This window comes from Ambystoma mexicanum, chromosome 11, assembly GCF_040938575.1.
Source record: "Ambystoma mexicanum isolate Mex_15411 chromosome 11, UKY_AmexF1_1, whole genome shotgun sequence".
Classification (NCBI taxonomy): domain Eukaryota; kingdom Metazoa; phylum Chordata; class Amphibia; order Caudata; family Ambystomatidae; genus Ambystoma; species Ambystoma mexicanum.
Genome location: NC_090934.1, coordinates 767,323,357 through 767,337,972, shown reverse-complemented (window position 1 = coordinate 767,337,972; position 14,616 = coordinate 767,323,357). Strand labels below are relative to the sequence as shown.

Here is a 14,616-nt window from a genome sequence, read left to right as displayed (position 1 = left end):
TGTGCGCAACCTTCAATCGTGCGATACACTGTTGCGGCTTCAATCTTTTCTTGACACAAACCAGCCTTTCATTTCTTTGGCTAACTCGCCGGTTGTGTGCGTTTCTAGCATGTCTTGGCAGCTTTGATTCACGAGTCAAGGTTGATACCACAGGCTTGGCCTTGCCTCCCCAAGTCTGCCGTTCACCCGTGAGGGTCGTCGGAGCCCTTGAAACACAACGCATGCTTCTTTTTCCGTGTACATTTATATTGGCATTTTCATAAAACATTAACTTTTTTTTAACCCCCCCTCCCTGGATACCACCCCCAAACCCTCCCTCCCTTTTGCCCCAACTATAATCCAAAGTTCATTTCCCGACCGCCCCCGATAATGTCTTGTCACTCCCTTGCAATAAGCTTTGTCCAAGTCCCTTCATAAAATATTTATCCTCCTCGTCATAAAGTTCCTTGATACCTATAGCTGCTTCGTAGGGCTTTATATCGATCCCAAAAGCCTCTTCTTCCCCAGGCACCAAGCTATTCAGGATTCTTTCTGCAAGAACTTAATTACTAAGTCCCAATCAACCAAGAATCCCTGATGATCCCCTAGTATCGAGTAAGAAACCCATTCCAATGCAGCAAAATACCATATCTTTCTTACCCATTCATGTTCTGTAGGTGGTTCTCTTGTTTTCCACTTCTGTGCCACTACCAGTGCTCCTGCCATCATCACAATCACATACACCTTGCGTTGTGCTTTTGACTTTAGTTCTTCCAGTTTACCTCCTATTCCTACCATTGCGAGACCTATGTTACCCTTCCCCTTTATCCCCTCTATAGCCTTCTGTATCTTTTCCCAAAACGACTGGATTAGCGGACATTCCCACCAGATGTGACTCCAAGTCCCCTCTGCCTCTCATTCCCTCCAACACGTCTTGGGGACAGTATGGGAAAACCCATGAAGCTTTGCCGGGGTCAGATGCCATTGACACATCAACTTTACCCATATCTTCTGTCGTTGAATCGACCTAGTGAGCCGAGGGATATTCATCCATAGTTGATTCCACCCCTCCGGATCTATCGGTTGGCTAACTGATTCCTCCCATTTCCTCATATATCGACTGTCCTGGTACCTCGTTTTGCTTAATATGCTGATAGTGACCCTACCATATGTTTATCCCCTGAATCAGGTAGCTGGAATGTATCAAAGGGTGTTGGGTCCCTAGTTGCTGCGTCCTTTATTAACGGGCTCAACAACCAATGTCTCGATTGAGTGTACCGAAACCTCTCCCCTTCATCTAGTACAAAGTCAATTTTACATTGATTAAAGGATTTGATCTCGCCTCCCATATAGATGTCCTGTATCTGGAGGCATTTCCCCCTCTTCCCATTTCCCGAAATCCTGACCCCTTCGCCTCCAGAGAAAATTGAGGAATATTGGAGTAAATGGTGAGGGATAGGTGGTAAGGCCTGCTCTGCTTATTGCTTCCTCCCACGATTCAACCACCAAGGAGCCTAATGTGCTGTAGTACATATTTGGTCTGTCTTTTTTTTTGGTTTCCAAAGAATCCTTTGCAGGAGACCCCCCAGACCTCCCAAACCCCCCACCGCCTCATCCATATCTAACCATAGGTTTTGACTGTCTACCTTTAGCCAGTCCCTAATTACTTTGATCTGCCCCGCCAAATAATATACCCTAAAGTCTGGTTCTCCCAATGTGTCCCTATTTCTTGGCATGGTCATCACCGGTCACGCAGCTCTGGGCTTTTTATTATTCCATAGGAACTTCCCTGTGAATCTTTGAATGCTGCGCAAGAAGGATTTTGGCACCCTTGTTGAAAGCGTTGTGAAATAGTACAAAAGTATAGGAAGAATAACCATCTTAAGGACATTAATCCTTCCCAGCCATGATATACCCAGCGGTCCCCAGTCGAGTAGCATCTTTCTAATCTAATGGACTCTAATAGGGGGGATAGTTAACTAAAAACAAATCTTCCATAGTTTTAGCAATGTTGACCCTGAAGTATCTTATAGAATTGGCTGCTCAACTATATGAAAAAGTGTCCTTTAAGTTCCTGTTCCCTATCCACCAGATCGTCAGGTTCAAGACCTCAGATTTGTGTGCGCTAACTTTCAAACCTGCAACTACCCCAAATGTACTTAATTCTCTCTTCAATGTTGTTAAGAATTTTTCCGTATCAGGAAGTATTAATAGCAAATGCGGCTACTTAATGTTCCCTTACTCCAAAGGGGATTCCTATTATGTCCGGGAATTCCCTTATTGTGGCCAGTAGCGGCTCCAAATGAATCGCATACAGTAAAGGGGACAGAGAGCATCCCTGTTTTGTCCCTCTAGATACCCGGATTGCCCCGGATAGGTGACCATTGATCAGCAGGCGCAGCGTCGGATTCTAGTAATTTGCCTTAATCATTGATATAAATTTGGTCCCAAAACCCATTTTCTCCATCGCCTGGAACAAGAACTGCCACTCCACTCTATCAAACGCTTATTCAGTGTCCAAATCGATAATGAGGGCAGGGATGTTCTTTTTATTCACTTTTTCTATCAAGTGTATTATCCTTCTGGTAGTATCTCCAGTCTGCCTTCCCAGAATAAAATCTAATTGATCAGTGCCAATGAGCTTCAGGAGAAGCCGGTCAATACGTGACACCAATATTTTTGTATAGATCTTTGCATCCATATTGATCAATGCTATCAGCCTATATGAGCTGCAGTTTGCCAGATCCTTCCCGGGCTTCGGAAGAAGCACCACCTTTGCCTCCTCCATTGTCAGAGTGATTCTTCCTGCAACCCTAACATTATTTAAGAGCTGGACCAGATGAGGAATTAACTGTTCCCAGAAGGCTTTGTAAAAATCTGCTGTGAAACCATCTGGTCTCGGAGATGTGTTCACTGTCAGTGACACTATGGCTCTACGATTTCATCGGTTTTAATGTCTTATTCTAGTTCCAGTTTCTCCTGACCTGTTATTGTGGATAACTCGAAAATTCCCTGTTTACATCCGGTAGGTCCGAACACTCACCTCCCCCTTTTATCTTGATTTTTAATATAGTTCTAGCTTTTTCCTCCTTCTTAGCATCCTAGCCTGAGGGTGATCCGCCTTATTAGCTTTAATGTAGAATTTCTGTTTAAGGTACAACAATGCTCGTTCTGCCACCCTGTTTTGCAATATTTCCAATTGTCCCCCTATAGCCCTATATTCCCTGCATACTTTCCCACTAGCTCCTTTCTCATCAGTCCTCCCTACGACTTACCAGCTGTGATGAACCGCTTGGCTTTTCTTGTCTCTGGAGTCAAGGACGGTACCACGGTAGCAATCGTCTCTCCCTGCCCTGATTTATCAGTGTAGGAGGGCTCTGTGTACTGTTCACATCTGCTGCAAGACCTGCTGGCTGTTGTTTGCAGTTTTATGATTCCTTCCACTGAGGCTTCGTGGGTCTGGGTCGAAAAGGCCAAGGTCGCATCTCTCCTTGTTGCCCCTCCGGTTCTCGCCGCTTTTCTCCTCCTCTTGAACTGCCGCCCTGGGATCACTGTCTCGTCGTGTGGTTTGCCTTTCTCATAGTGTGCTCTCGTGTTCCACCTTTTATCCCTGTGGGGAAGGCAAAGTGCCGTCGGGTGTGTGTGGTTATGGTCAATTGCCTGACTTTGCCTGACCCTTGTGTTGAAACTGTCGGGTAAACAGAAAGTGTTTGTGTCGGAAAAGGGCGGGGTAGAGTCCAAGTATCCTACTGGGTAGGATGGGGAGAAGGTGTCATGAGGAATTATTTTCTTCATCCCAGTGGGGTAGGTGAATTGTAAAAGGTGAGATTTGTGAAATGAATAGGAGACATGGTGCTCGGTTAAGGCAGACTGGAAATTCGGGAAATAATTATCAGAGGGTTGGAAAGGAGAATGGCTGGGAGTATTTGGGTAGGACACAGGAAAACAGGTATTCTGGGAGATGTAGTTTCCGAGTGCAGCAGGATTTGGGTTCCTAGGGGATTTACCATATACGGAGGGGTTGTTGGATTCAGGCAAGGGAGATTCATTGGGGGTAAGGGAGGTAGATGTGATACAGCCTACAAAAGCCTCAGGGACTCAGTCCTCCTGACCTTCTTCTCCGGTATACCGCTTCTCACCTGGGGTATTTCTCCAAGCACAACCCCGTGCTCCCCTACCTAGGTTCTCCTCTCTCGCTCGTCCATCCCAAGGGTTGGGATCTAAGAGAGTCAGCCCGTCCTTGGCCACCTGAATAAGGGATCTTCTGGGCTTACTTGGGAGAATACCCTCTGGCTTCTCACACCCCTCAGACCGAAGTGATTTCCGCTCCTGTTCCAACACCAGACCTCCGTAGGGTGTCTTTACTTGGCCTTCCGCTCTCACTCTCCAGCGCGCTCCTCCACTTCACTGCTCAACTTTTTTTTTTTTTTTTCGTGGGTCGGCGTCCTCAGCGAAGGAAAGCCCTGCCACAGGCACCACGCTCAAGGAGCGCTCTCTCTTCCCATCATTCAGCACTTCTTCACAGGATCAAGCCGGATGATTCTCTCAGATCTGCTGGCCCCAATACTCCGGTTGCTGCACGCCCAGGGAGGGTTTGCCTCAAAGTGGTGCCAGAGGCAGGAGAGCGTCAATTACAGTGTTCTCCTGTCGGCAGCCATCTTGGAATCCCGCAGGCTTTTTCTTGTCTGGGATTTGGCTTTCTCTGCGCCTCTTCACGGCTTTCCGGAGGCAACAACCTCCTGCAGGGAACTTCTGGGTTTTCCGACCCCTTGCTCTGGTCCCTCGATAAGTCGTCCTGCTCCAGTGGGTTCGCCTTCATCCCTCGGAAGATCTGCTCCTTTCTCGTGTCTCACCTTGCTCAGAGTGTGTCTCTATGTGCCACCTTTTATCCGTGTGGGGGGAGCTAAAGAGTATGAGATGCATGTAATTAAGGTCAAGTGCCTGACTTTGACTGACCTGATTAACGGGACATGTCCAATGAGATATGTAAGGGCTAGCCTCTTTACTCTCCGTCGCCCTCTTTCTCGACCCAGTGTTAATGTAGAATAGGGGGAAATTGGGATGTTAAGAGAATCCTAAAAATAGGATGGTGTATGGGCACGGGAAAGGGGGGGGGGAATACTGCGTCTCACCATAGGTTGCCTCACCCCTACTCCCCGAAGATCCCCCACCCAGGTGATCCTCCCGCACTGGTCCACCCCTAGGGTCTGGATCTAAAGGTGATGGCTGTGCCCTGGCCACCTTAGAGAGAGATTGCCGGGGACTAGCAAGTGAGACACCCTTTGGTTTCTCACATAGTTGAAATTTATATTGCATGCTAGTAGTTAAAGCAAAAATAGAAGCATCCCTCCTTGCACTTGTTAATTTTCTAAAATCCCAAGAATGATTATTATACTTCCTACTGGTGAATATTTGTGTATAGTCTTTGGATATTCAAAGTCATTGATAGTGAATTATCAGGCAGGTTGACAATCGGTCCAACTTTATGAATGAATCCTGTTGTGTCCAGAATACATGCTTTTGTTTGTTTTACCAAAGGTTGCAAAAACATATCTACTTACATTGCTAATGGTTGGAAAATATTATCTTTTCCTAATACTTTAGGTCTTCCCAGTGAATAAGCAACGTTTTTTTGTACTTTGTGGAATGTGTACAATATCAGAATATTAGGTGATTTAGTCATGAAAAATCGTTTATCGGTTGAACTTTTTCAGAATCAACTTTTCCTAAAATTCCTTTCAATAATGTTGTCTCCCACACCTTGTTGTGGAGTAGGGTAATTCTTTTCAATTGTTCATGGACTGCCGTTATAGACAACTGTGTTTCAGCCAAACCAGACCCCCTTATATAAGCCACTAGCGATCTATGTTATGTTTGTCACTGTGAGGGTCTATCAATATTGTAATGTCTGTTCCTGAGCACATGTTTTACTATTTGTGCTAATTTCTGTTTTTCTCCGAGTACCTGTCATGTGATCTTTCACCATTTATCACTTTAAACCTCCTGCTGCTTGTGTTTTATCAGAGTGGAAGGAAGACATTACTCAATTGCAGTGCATCACCTTTAGCCCTTTCACTGTTGTCATTCTTTTTGAAGGACAACAATTATTAAGTGAATGTGGTTCCTTGTCTGATGAATCTTGGTTCAGCTAGTCTGTTCCTCAATGCTCACCTTTCTTGTCGGGTTATATGTAACTATTCTAAGATCCCAATATTTGACAACAGAAGGTCCTTGTTGTTGGGCAAAGCACGAAGATCATACATCTGCGTAAGAGACAGTGGGCCTCATTACAAGTTTGTCGGTAGCCTTGCCGGTAAAACCGGCAGGCTGCCGCCAAACTTGAAATTTTTTACAGCGCCTGCAAATGGGCGATTACCGGGTCATTATGGCCCTGCCGGACCCGGTAATTGCCCATTTGCAGGCGCCGGAAAAAAGATGCTCCCCATCTCATTCGGCCCCATAGGGCTGAATGGGAGTGGGGAGGTTGGATGCACCAGCGCCGTTTTTAACGGTGCCGGTGCATCCGACATGCTGTGCTCGCGGGTGCCTTTCTGGCCTTTCTCACTATCCTGCCAGGTACTGTCACTATGAAGATGGCTTGGGTTACTCTTCATAAAAGGGTGCAGGCCCAGGCCAGTGCCACTCTCTCTTCTTTTGAAGCTACAGACCTGGTTTACTATCTTGCCAGTTATTGTGACTATGAAGATGACTTTGGAGGCAGTTCATTATCATTATTCGGTGTGGGTCCCAGACTCGTTCTTTGTGATTCTTCTGCCCTTTGGGGTTTCCACCAACTGTCCCTGCTACCTAGACCTCTTAATGGTTCTTGCTGGCAACCCCTGGCTGTCTGTGGGCTTCTCCTCCCTGCTCTGGCTTCTCGTGGTCTCTCCAGGGGCTATGGCATCCCCACGGCATTCCTCTGCTCCTGGTCTGTGCCTTTCCAGCTTTCCAAGCATGCCAGCCCTCCAAGTCGGCTGGCTGTCTTGGTCTCTGCCTCCCTCTTTGGTCCAAATGCAGTGGAGCTACCGGGGATGCCTTTCTTCTTCCCAGTTTCTGCATATGACTAACATAGATATTCCCACTCTTCCTAGCTTTGAAATGTTTTGATGAGCCTGGCCCAACTATTTTTCAAATTTTGTTACGTGTTCTACTATATAAAGGCGAACTGCGTGTAGTAGAGTTTAAGTCCATATTATGCAGTGTCTATTTACCCTTACTCACCCACACACTGTTGAAGGGGAGACCATATACATGTTGGAAAAGGGGAGATCAACTTGAAGGTGAGGACCCGTTGTACTAGGAAATGGATGAGTTGAGGAAAGGACTATAGCACTATCTCCATGCTTTCGCTCAAACACACCCTCTTGAGTGGGTGGGATCGAAGGGAAGGGAAGGGAAGGAGGTTATGGCCTCTGAGGTGGAGGAGCATAGGAACAGATGATCTACCCCGAGGCTATAACCCCCAGGAAGGAAGGAGGAGAGGAGGTTTTCGATTTCAAGATAGTGAAAGAAACATTTATTTATTTTTAGCATATATAAAGAAGCATGGATACCCGAACACTGTACAGTAAAAACTACAAAGAAACGATGAATAAACAAATAAAACAATTACACAAATAATGTATCTTAAAACGAAGTCAACATTAAATATAAGGTATTCTAAATGCAAATAAAAACTCAGCAAATGCTGTTATCCACCACCAGTAGGCTCAAGGATCCTATTCTGTCTTGTCACCTCCTATGACACTTTCCAAGCATTGACCCACCCTTCATCTGTCCATGAGTAAATGCTATGCTGGAGGTGTTGCCTACAGAACTGCTAAAATCTCTAAAAGGGCATGTTTTGGAGAAAAAGGATTTTGGACCGCGCAAAGCTAATCTATATTTAGGGTAACTTGAATATAAAACGACTCCAGGAAAGCCCACCCAGCTCCAGTGCCTGACTCCAACTGATTCAAAGTCTTTTTCCACACAATGCCCAGTGAACATTCTCATTGAATAGCTACTTACTCCTGCGAATGCAGCAACCGTGACTTGTTAGTATTTTAAAATTCTGCCTTCCCAGGGTGGACGCTGTTACTCAGCGTTGCTGGTCTCAGAATGGTATTAGCACACTGGGCAACATGTTTCTCGATGGGAACGTTATCTACACAGATGACATCCCTGCACTTATGCAACACAAATCTTTGCAACGACTCCAGAATATCGGTATCTGCAGAGTGTTCATGGGACAGTGGGCGAGTTTCCCAGTTGAACCTGTGGGGGGGGACTCCTTGTTGGGATATATTATGGATGCGGGTGGCTCCCGGGCCATGGTATCCTCTCTGTATAACTTAATCCAAGATCGGGTTCCCCTGCACCCCAACTAAGCTCTGCTCCAAATGGGCGCTGGATATGAATGTTGAGATCATAGAAGAGATTTGGGGCGACATGTATGCACAGACCTGGGAAGTCTCCTACAACTCCTGGTTTTGTCCAATACAACTCAGTCTTACACAGGTACCGTTATACACCAGCCCATCACCCAAGCCAGTGCAGGCTGTTTCCCTAGGTGCGGGGGGGGGGGGGTGGGGGAATAATGCTGGTTACTTTGACATGATATGGAGCTGCTCAAAACTGGGTGGGTACTGGGCAGATGTTTGTTCTACGCTTACTGACATCAAGTTGGATATTCCACCATGCAGTGTCTTTTCCATGTGTTTGAAGGTCAAGGGGGGGGGGGCGAGGGCGTAAACTTGTGAACCTATGCCTGATACTTGCGATGCGATGTTTTTGATGTCCTAATCTAGGCCCACTATACCATTGACCGAACAATGGTTGCATGCCATTACTTGGGCCAGCGACACAGATGAACAGTGGGCTTCTATGCAGCTAGTTGTGAATCGCCCGACAGACATTTGGCAACCCTTTAAAGCATATCTGGCACGCACAAAACAGTCCCCAAATGGACTGAGCAAACTCGTGACTGTACTTCCCACTGCACTGCCAGCCCATCTTCCTATGGGGTTCCAACTCCACTCATGTATACCACTGAATGTGCAATCGCCTAATGTCTCCTACTACACTGCCTGTATTCATATTTACTTTTACTTATGCTTATTGTCTTTGTTATTAGTATAAAATAATTCTGCCTGGCGAAGTGGCTGGTCCAGAGCCCCCGACTGTGGGCAATCCCCCCCCCCCCCCCTCGACCTCCCTCCCGCCCCTCTTCTCCTGACATGCTGTCTCTGCATGACTTATTCTTCAATAAGCCACAAACACAAAAGGAGAGAATTAGATGCGTTAACATCTCATAAACCAATGTAGAATACAGCTTAAATGAACTCCTCGGTTTTGTGATAACATGCATTTTCGCTTTACTGGGCTATTTTTATGAGCAGCAAACCGGAGAGTAAATTTTTTTCAGTTTTGGAGGTCAGGCTGAAATAGTGAGTTGTGCTACAACCCTTTTGTTGTTTTGTTGAAGCTGTAGCAAACAGTTACATGGGACACTTCAACCCAGAGCTATCGGTGGGAAATCTACAGCAGACAAGCTTCTCTCAGCCGCAGACTCTTCAACCAAAAACACGGCCTTTTTTACGTGGATTGGAACCTACATTAATCAATTTTTTTTATTGCATTCGGTTGGTTTTGTCTTTGGTTGTTTTTGAGCTAGATTTCCTGGCCACTGATAAATTGTTATTGCAAAAATGTTTTATAGATTTTTCCCCCACGTGTATATTTGACTAGAAATGTCGACCTTGTTTGTAAGACTCTTCCTCCAGTTACATACGCCCTGATCTATTTTAAAGTTTGTGCTTCTGATGCTGCGCCAGACAGACATTTTAGGTTATGCCCTATCATATTGTTTTGTGACTCGTTAGGCTCCTCACTGCCAAAGTTACTCATCTTACCTTCAAATACTGCCATTAGAGCTTTGAGTGTGAAGTGATGGGATACATGTACTTATATCAAAGTTTCTCAGACCAAGCCTGTCAAAGCATCCAGCGATAACCGGGACTAAATGCATTTGTGCAAAGGGAAAGGTCCCCAGATATCTAAGCTATTTGTGCAAAGGGAAAGGTCCCCAGATATCTAAGCTACTTGATTCGACTTTATATAATTATTTCAGATGGTTCGATTTTTAGTCAATGATATACTAAAGGATTCACTTTCCAAGCAAAATATGCACAGATAAAAAAAGAGGCCTAACAATCATTGTGTAATCAATAAGGAACATTTTCACATTATATTGGTCATACAATTGATATCCCCAATTGTCGTAAATATAACTGTCATAAACCAATCATATCGCCGTAATTTAATTCATCCAGTGCAAAAACAATTCATACAAATAATTCCATACTGAACATTTCAAAGTCAAAGAGGTATGTCTTGTCTACAAATCACATAGTGATGGGATTGATACAATGTAGGTCATTAAATAAAATGAACTCAGTTGAACAGAAAGCGAAGAGAGACAATAGTGAGAAACATAAATAAATTCCTAACTGCCTAATTATTAGTTTCAGCAAATAGTGCCCAAACTGCTTACAGTGGGGCTGGGCTTCTTCACGTGCTGATATATTGCAGCTCTTACTAGACTAGAGGCTATGTGGGGTCATGTCATATGAATATTTTGCAGAAGATGTACGTGCAATGTATACAATTTTCATTGCTTCATTCAGTTTGTACAACTATCCCATGCTGTCTCGGGTCAGTGGAAGCGTCTAAATATCATCCCATCAATCTGTTTTTTTAACTAAACTGAACCGTCTCAAATAAATGAAGCCCCTTGTGCAGGGAATTCTGTACCGACCATTGAGTTAGTTGGCTTTGAAACCTATTGCACGTTCCCGTTGCTTATTATTAGCACTATAAGGCAGCAGCACTGTCTCACAATGGCAGGCAGGCTACAGGACTTATTCATTCAGTAGTGAAATTGCTTTCAGGCAGGTCCTGATAATTATAACTCAATGCATTCTTCCCTAAGTCTACCCCTTTAAAGAGTCTAATAATGGCATGCTTTAAGATAGAATTAAACTTTATATCTTGTCCTGAAACACAGTAATATGCCTGACGACCTATCATCATAAGCTACTCCAGACAAAATGCGTACACTTTTGCCCACTTCCCCGCTTAATATTTATGCAATAGCTTTGTTCCGCTGTAGGGCTGGTATTTTGTGAGGGTTAACACCTACCTTAAAAACCTGCGCATTCTTTGCCGCATGCTACCATGTTGAATGTATGTTTTTGTTTTAGGCTGATTCCCTCCAAACCTGACTGTCATGCTGCACCATAATAGGAACACCTGCCTTCTTGAATCCTCCTGCCTAAAAAGGTATGGCTGCTGAGGCGCTGTTCAGTGGCGGGGGAATGAGGGATGCTCTCGTAATGCTCGAATGATTAAGACTTTTCCCGCTTTACCTAATCACATCTGGTTTCTGATCATCCCTTTGGCTGGCAGAACATCTGGGGAGTGGCTGAACGCGTTCTCCTGGTGAAGATCCTTCAAGAGATGAGCGAGCCGCGGCGGATGGACTTCGGAGCAGGTACACCTGAGCTCTTAACTGATGCACAGAATGACAGAGGCCGGCCGCAAAATGGATAGGGTCCATGGCTTTGGCTGGTAGTGCCTGCAAACCTTTTGTCTGGACGTTTTAGCTTTAACGCTACAAATTGGCATCAGAGAACAAACTGAAATTAACAGAGCACACAGAGCCCTCAGACCACATCTGGGCCCTGGCAAGACTCATAGTTCCATTCGGATATGTTTTTCTAAGGCTCTCTGTTAAAGAGAAGATTATGCAGCTGGCCAGAGATTAAAAAAAAAAAAGTAAATCTTTTGGGAAGGACATGAGGTAGTCTTCCAAGATATAGCCTCAGGAATCCTAGAAAAGGCCACCTGTGGTTCTGTTCCTGTCTCCCTCAAAGTTCAAGCTGGTAATAAGAATGCCATAGCAGTGTCTTCAGAAGATGCACAAAGGTTCATATGTTAAGGGGCGGAAGAAGGAAATGGAGGACATTTGAGGAGCGCAGGAGGTTAAGGGGCAAGTAACCACAAAGCAAGAACCCAGATCTGTTTGCCTAACATAAGTCTGCAAAAACATTGATACCCTCTCAGAGAGATGAGCATAAGACTAACACCTTAATGTTGGCGGCTGAGGATCAAAAACGGTTGCCCGTGTCTTGGAGTGTTAATAGGGTCAACTATCCAATTGAAAGAACAAAGATCTTGCTAATGTCATTTTGCTCCAGGAGACTCACCAAAATTCTCCAGATTCTCTAAAAATGGTCCGGAAAACGAGAGGGTAGGATTTCTAGAGCCCAGCAGTTGGAAAGACAAACGGGGCAATGGTCGTTATCGGCAGAAACCTCCCCTTTTCAGATGGCTAGAGTATTTCAAGATACAGGGAGTTGCAGGTGATGGTCCTGGGACAATTGGCGAGTCTGAAGTACTTGTTGATGTCCATTTATGTCCCAACTGTCGATGATCCTTGCTTTTTTCAACTGGAGCAAGCCCCGCTCCGACCTTACCTGGGCTGTCTAGTCATTTTGGGGCTGGGAAGGGTTGGAAGGAATTGGAAGGAATTGCTGGACCCGGACGGGTTGGGGATTCCTAAGAGTCTCTGTTCACCAACAATCAGCACTTGTAGGAAGCTCGTGACCAATACAGCTTTGCTTGGTGCTTGGAGAATCCTAGACCCTATGTATATGGACTACCTGTCATAGCCCCCGCCATCATACATTCTTCGGAATGTGATCCATTTTTATTTCAAGTGGTCACATGCATGACATCCCGGATGTCTGAATTCTGGGCAGCTCTCTGATCATTCTCCTGTCACAGTTAGGCCGGCATAGTCTAGTTTATTCACACCGCCGACTACTTGGAAATTTAACACCACCTTCTATAAGGCCAATTCTGACGAGGACCCCCTGAAACAAGCCATTGAGAACTTTATGAAACTGAATGGCACTGGCCATATTGCCCGGCAGATGGTGTGGAATGCTTTGAAAGTAACACTCGCGTGTGAGATTATAGAAAAGTGCTCCAGAATGTAATAAAACAGGAGCATGCATGTTAGGGAGAATTCTCAGAAATACGCTAATTCCCTCCACCTTAGAGACCCCAAGCAACGTTGCTGGATTTTGAGGACTTGATTTTTTTTTAACCTGGAGAGAATTAGACCCTTTTTCCCACTCTCTCATGCATTTTAATGTGATTTTGAACACTGTGTTTCTTTTGGTTGTGGAGTCTGACAAACTCCACAGGCATCATCCTTCAGTGCAGTGACACAGGGAAGTCTTTCAGATTTCCCAAAGGTTTAAATACCTCCTCTGGGATAAGCTACTGTTTCCCAGAGCAGTAAAGTGAAATTGACTTTACTTACCATTATAACTTTCTAGACCCAGCACACACTATCTTACAATAGGGTGCTGGAGGGGTTACCTAGTATCCCCTTTGTCTAGCTTCACATGTAACATTTTAATGTTACCCTTTTCTCACTGAATGGCTGGTGGCAGTGGTTTCGTTTTAACTACCGCGGTGTGCATTTACCGCGGGCTGCGTTCGCAGCTGCAGTAAAGCGCCCACGGGTGCCATTTTTGTCTAAATGGCCCGGTCTTCTTTTTCGCCATTTCTTTGTGGAAAGGTCCTTCTTGAGATTTACTCTGCATGCCAAACCAGGTTTGGGGTCTCTGATAATTTTGCCTTTGGCGTGATTCACGAGTGAAGCCCGCTTCTGGCTCTAGGGTGTCTGGGGTAGGCAGGAAGTGAGGGAGGTGCCCGAAGCTCCCAGTGCTTAGTCTCCTAGGAGACCCAAATGCACTCTGTAGTGATTGGCCGGCTGACTGTCTGGCAAGGACAGCCACCCTGCTGGGTGACTGAAAAATAGGCTGGAATGAATGGGAGAGAACTGAATAAAAGTTGAGTCTTTTGGCTTGGAAGGCAGAGTCGACCACTTGACGAAGGACCCAAAGAAGAACTTGAAGAGGACGCCTGCTGCAACTCCTGGACCATTGGTTTGCCCAGTGAAGCCCTGCTGCAGTGCCGAAACGCCAAGTTCGCATCGACAGAGAAGCCCCTGCAAGGACGACTTCTCCCTTTTGAGTTGGTGGGACCAATCAAATCCAAAGTAAACCACATGGACATCCATCTCGGAGCAGGTTGAATTGCCACAGAGTTGCTGCTGGAAACCGTATAGCCAGGGAGAGAAACACCAGATTGTGTGCATTGCTTTTAAGCTGGCCTAGAGCTTCAGGAAGATCCTCCGGACTCCCAGCAAGCATTACTGGCAGAGCCTGAGCCCCCTCAACAGTGCAGTGCAGGATCCCAGAAGCAAGGAAAGTCCATCTCGACAGCCAGGAACCGCAGTGTTGCTATTTGCGGTAGACGCGAGGAGCTGAAACACTGAACAGCCACTGAAAGTGAAGTTTGCTGGTTGCGAATTTTAACCGTCCCAGTGCATTGCAGGAGTCCCTCAACGTCCTCCCTCTTGTCCCCACGACTGAGGCCCAGGAACAGTGAGATCTGCAGAGCTACACAGGAACAGAAGTCATCTGGTGGATCTTTTCTTCATTTCTAAGGTACTGTAAAAAGTCTGAGAGAACTTACCTCTTGCTGTAGAGTTGCTTGCATATTCTATTACTCACAAGT

General features: G+C 45.5%; 1 protein-coding gene across 4 annotated transcripts in view; it reads left to right on the top strand.

Annotated features, from left to right (window-relative positions):
- The window catches only part of ZNF143 (zinc finger protein 143), a 1,779,064-nt gene that overhangs the window by 186,014 nt on the left and 1,578,434 nt on the right, over positions 1-14,616 (top strand). The window contains exons 2-3 of one of the 4 annotated variants that reach the window (XM_069623667.1): positions 11,223-11,301; positions 11,428-11,512. The exons of the other annotated variants lie outside the window; for them this stretch is intronic. The gene's annotated coding sequence lies outside the window, so the exon portion shown is untranslated. The remainder of the gene's footprint in view (positions 1-11,222; positions 11,302-11,427; positions 11,513-14,616) is intronic. 4 annotated transcript variants of the gene reach the window in all.